The 5,280-nt window shown below is 39.1% G+C and overlaps 1 pseudogene; it reads right to left on the bottom strand.

Moving 5' to 3' along the window:
• Positions 1-4,173: 4,173 nt before the first annotated feature.
• Positions 4,174-4,665, bottom strand: LOC104985860 (annotated as a pseudogene).
• Positions 4,666-5,280: the final 615 nt, after the last annotated feature.

Below are 5,280 nucleotides of genomic sequence, written 5' to 3'. Positions count from 1 at the left end.
ACACATTTTCCCCCCACATTTTCCACCCTCCCTACCCCACATTTCTCTTTCTCTAACTGTTATGTTCCTAAAGTTCTTCTGAAATTTTCCCTTGCTTGCTTATGATGTGCTGATACAGGGTGGTATGACTTCATCAAATTCCTAATTACCAGATGTGATGTGTCAAGTGAGACTTAAGATTGGTTATGCGATCAGTAATGACTATATACACACATATGCACACACACATAATTTTAAAAATAAGAAAATTATTCCAATTCTGTTTGAACTGATTTTGAGTATCAAGTTTCAAATGAGATATTGTTGTGTGTTATATAGCAAACTGTATATTAGAATCTATATTGCCAAATTTTAAGCCCCATTCTTAGAAAAGCTGATATTAGCTTACTGACTGAAGATTTTTCTTCTGGGTAGACACATGATGATTATTTTTTTTTAAATCTATAAATCTTTTTAGTTGTTTCCAATTTGAAATTGTATATACCATTATTGGAGAAGGAAATGGCAACCCACTCCAGTATTCTTACCTTAGAGAATCCTGTGGACAGAGGAGCCTGGTGGGCTGCTGTCCATGGAGTTGCACAGAGTCAGACACAACTGAAGTGACTTAGCTTGCCCGCATGCATTGGAGAAGGAAATGGCTACCCACTCCAGTATTCTTGCCTGGAGAATCCCAAGGACAGAGGAGCCTGGTGGGCTGCTGTCTATGGGGTCGCATAGAGTTGGACACGACTGAAGTGACTTAGCAGTAGCAGCATACCATTATTACTTTATTTTCATGACAAAGTATTTTTATCTTTTTTGTTCTGCTGTGGTGGATTTCCAGGTGGCACTAGTGGTAAAGGACTTCCCTGTAGCTCAAAGGGTAAAGAATCTGCCTGCAATGCAGGAGACCAGGGTTCGATCCCTTGGTCAGGAAGATCCTCTGGAGAAGGGAATGGCAATCCACTCCAGTGTTCTTACCTGGAGAATCCCATGAACCGAGGAGCCTGGCAGGCTATAATCCATGGGGTTGCAGAGTCGGACACGACTGAGCAACTAACACACAAGTGGTAGTTATATACCTGCCTGCCAAGTTATACACCTGCCTGCCAATGCAGGAAACCTAAGAGATGTGGGTTTGATCCCTGGGTTGGGAAGATCCCCTGCAGGAGGACATGGCAACCCACTGTAGTATTCTTGCCTAGAGAATCCCATGGACAGAAGAACCTGATGGGCTACAGTCCATAGGGTTGCACAGAGTAGGACATGACTGAAGCAACTTAGCACACACGTGGTGGATTTCACTGTAATAAGGTTAATTATTTCTCTGATTTAAAGCTATTGATGAACTCACATTCCCTATTTCACTTTTCTGAACAATCAAACTTTGAGGAAATCCAGCACAGATTTATAGAGAATATTTTTATTGTATGGATTTGTCTGTAGTTTTGAGCAGCAAAGCAGGTTGTTTTTTTTTTTTAATCAGCAGTTTTATATTATATCATATTATTTCACATATGATATGCAAATAGATGTCAGCTCTTCTGTATTTTAAATTATTTTTGCCATTAGAACTTGTTCTGTAGCCTCACTGATTCATGGTGATGCATTATGAAGACAGTATAAACGAATGGGTAGGCTGTACTGAAGCCTTTTCATTTAAGACATACGGTTTGAGCTCAAGTGACCACTGTGGAGCTGCTGTAATAAAAAGTCCCCTCTGATATCACAGCAGGTGATTGATTTCCTGGGCTACTCAGGAGCCATGAGAATCAAATCTTTGTCTCTGCTTTGATTTTACCACAGCTAGATCTCACATCCTCATTAATCCTTTATCCTGACGAATAAATCAGTTCCATTCCCCAGTCCCAAACTATCTTCCAAAACATGATGACCCTCATGTTTTTGATAGGCCATAGAATCTACAGCTACTGGCCTGACTGAAGGAAACTGCCCCTACAAGCATGCTCTTTCCTACCTTTAAGCCTGTAAATACTTCATTTACAAAATCAGACCCATATCGTGAATGCTTTATGAAGCCTTAAAGCACTTAACTTTGCTTCCTCATTCCTAAATGCAAACCAAATCCACTCTTCAGACCAGTCTTACAGTATATTGGACATGTGATTAAAGATAAGGACAAAATTAAAAAGTTTTATAGATAATGTTTGGGTAAAATTATGTGTCTGTAAGGGAGAAAATGTTGGGCAGGAGAGAGAAAACTAAAGCCTTATGGATATGAAGTGCATCTATACTGGTGAATTCTGGGAAATATGTAGAAGGCTATAATTTATTAATGGGGGCATAATGTAAATCACTGCAGATGGTGACTGCAGCCATGAAATTAAAAGACACTTACTCCTTGGAAGGAAAGTTATGACCAACCTAGACAGCATATTAAAAAGCAGAGACATTACTTTGCCAACAAAGGTCCATCTAGTCAAGGCTATGGTTTTTCCAGTGGTAATGTATGGATGTGAGAGTTGGACTATAAAGAAAGCTGAGCGCCGAAGAATTGATGCTTTTGTAGTGTGGTGTTGGAGAAGACTCTTGAGAGTCCCTTGGACATCAAGGAGATCCATCCAGTCCACCCTAAAGGAAACCAGTCCTGAATATTCATAGGAAGGACTGATGCTGAAGCTGAGACTCCAATACTTTGGCCACCGGATGCGAAGAGCTGACTCATTGGAAAAGACCCTGATGCTGGAAGGGATTGGGGGCAGGAGGAGAAGGGGACAACAGAGGATGAGATGGCTGGATGGCATCACTGACTTGATGGACATGGGTTTGGGTGAACTCCGGGAGTTGGTGATGGACAGGGAGGCCTGGCGTGCTGCGATTCATGGGGTCGCAAAGAGTCGGACACAACTGAGCGACTGAACTGAATGTACAGAAATCTAATTTGACCACAATGAGATATCTTTATACACCATTATAATAGCTAAATGAAAAATAGCGTTAGTACCAAATGCTACCAATGACATGGAGAAACTGGATCTCTCATATATTGCTATTGGAAATGTAAAATGGTGCACCCACTCTGGAAAACAATATGATAATTTTCTTGTAAAGTAAGTGTGCCTTTATTGTATGATCCAGAAAATGCTCTTTAGGGCATTTTGCCCAAGGAAATGAAAACCTATGTTCACACAAAAACATGTGGATGAGTGTTCACAGCAGTTTTCTTTGTAACAGCAAAAACTAGAAACCACCCAATTGTCCTCCAGTGCTTGAATAGAACCAACTGTGGAACATAGATACAATGGTATGCTACTCAGCAGCAGAAGGAACCAACTACTGATACTTACAACAACCTGGGTGGATTTCATGAGTATTATTTTTAATGAAAAAGATCTTAACAGGTTATATGCTGTATGATTGTATTTGTATAACCTTTGTTAAACAATAAAACAGACCTAGTGGTTGGCAGGGAACAGGGACATAGTAGGGATGGGGTACATGTGTGATGTGAACATAAACGGGTAGCGTGAAGGAGTTCTTTGGCAGTGGTAGAACACATTTGTATCTTTTTTTTTTTTTGAATCTAAATATTTTATTATATAGTTACACCTAAAATTGTGCTTTTTTTTTTTGCTATATACTTTTAACTTGAGGACATCTGTAAAATCAGTACATTACAGAAATCCTGAAAGAAATTCCACTAGCTATTTGAATATTGCTTATACAAAGTATTTAAAGGGGAGGGGGACAAATGCTTCTTTACAAAACAGAAGTCAGATATAGAAAACTTACGATTACCAGGGAATACAGGGGAGAGGGATACATTGGGAGATTGATACTGGCGTATACACACTACTATACATAAAACAGATAGATTAGGAAATGGCAAGCCACTCCAGTATTCTTGCCTGGAGAATCCCATGGACAGAGGAGCTTGGCAGGCTACAATCCATGGGTTTGCAAAGAGTCGGACACAACTGAAGTGACTTAGCATACGTAAAACATAAACTAAAAAGCTGCTGTATAGCACAGGGAACTCCACTCAGTACTCTGTGATGGTCTACATGACTAAAGGACAAGAGGATACATGTATAACTCATTCACTTTGCTGTACACCTGAAACTAACACAACTTTGTAAATCAACTACACTCCAATAAAAATATAAAAAAGTATTAAAGGAAAGCCAGCACCATATAAACAGCATACACTTAAATAAAAGAGATGGATGTTTAACATACAGAGTAATGTTTTTTATTCACTGATAAGCTAAAGGTCCATTTCAAGAAGTTTCTTTCTTTTGTATGCTTAATTTGTTTTATTAGCAAGCAAAGCCCTATAAAGGATGGCGTCATCTGGTCCTCAGACTCAGATTCATCTTCATCTTGACTAATCTGGAAGTAATGAAGCTCATAAGTCTCCTTGTCAGATGCAACCATAGGAAGCCAATCACGAAGATTGTTCTTTTTAAGGTATTTCTTGGTAAGGTACTTTAAATACCTTGTGGAGAACTGTTTCTCAGAAACAACTATGATTTTATTCTTGACACGTTCAATGTGAACGACATTCCCAAGATTTCCAGTCCTTCCATTCACTTTAACCTTCTCCCACAGAAACTGTTCAAAATTTCAAGAATCAAAAATTCCACCTTCTACTGGATGAGTAAGATTCAAATTAAACTTCCAGGTTGACTTCTTAGGCTTCTTGTCTTTCTTCGGTGGCATCTTGAAGGCTTGCCACGCGATCAGAGAGCAGATTTGTATCTTGATTGTGGTGGTTTTAGAAATCTATATGTTTGGGATAAAATTTCATAGAACTACAAAACACATAAAGTGAAGTCACTCAGTTGTGTCCGACTCTTTGTGACCCCATGGACTGTAGCCTATCAGGCTCCTCCGTCCATCAGATTTTCCAGGCAAGAGTACTGGAGTGGGTTGCCATTTCCTTCTCCAGGGGATCTTCTCGACCCAGGAATCAAACCCAGGTCTCCTGCATTGCAGGCAGACGCTTTACTGTCTGAGCCACCGGGGAAGCAAAACACATACATACATATAAACACGTGAATGTAAAATATTATAAAAAGTGGAATAAATTCTGTAGTCTATAGTCAGTAGTCTAGTGAACACATTTTACCAATGTCAGTTTCCTGGTTTTGATATTATACTACAGTTGTATAGGTTGTCACTGTTGGGGGAAATTAGGTTAGGGGTACAAGGGACTCTATGTACTCATTTTACGTCTTCCTGAGAACTTATGATTAAATTATATCTTATATAATTTTATATTAAAATATTAAAAAAATCATATATAAAAAAAACCCTTCAAAACCAGTCTGTTTT

The sequence above is a fragment of the Bison bison genome, unplaced genomic scaffold (genome assembly GCF_000754665.1).
Source record: "Bison bison bison isolate TAMUID 2011002044 unplaced genomic scaffold, Bison_UMD1.0 scf7180017864061, whole genome shotgun sequence".
In the NCBI taxonomy this organism is placed as follows: domain Eukaryota; kingdom Metazoa; phylum Chordata; class Mammalia; order Artiodactyla; family Bovidae; genus Bison; species Bison bison.
This window is presented reverse-complemented; position numbering and strand designations above follow the sequence as displayed.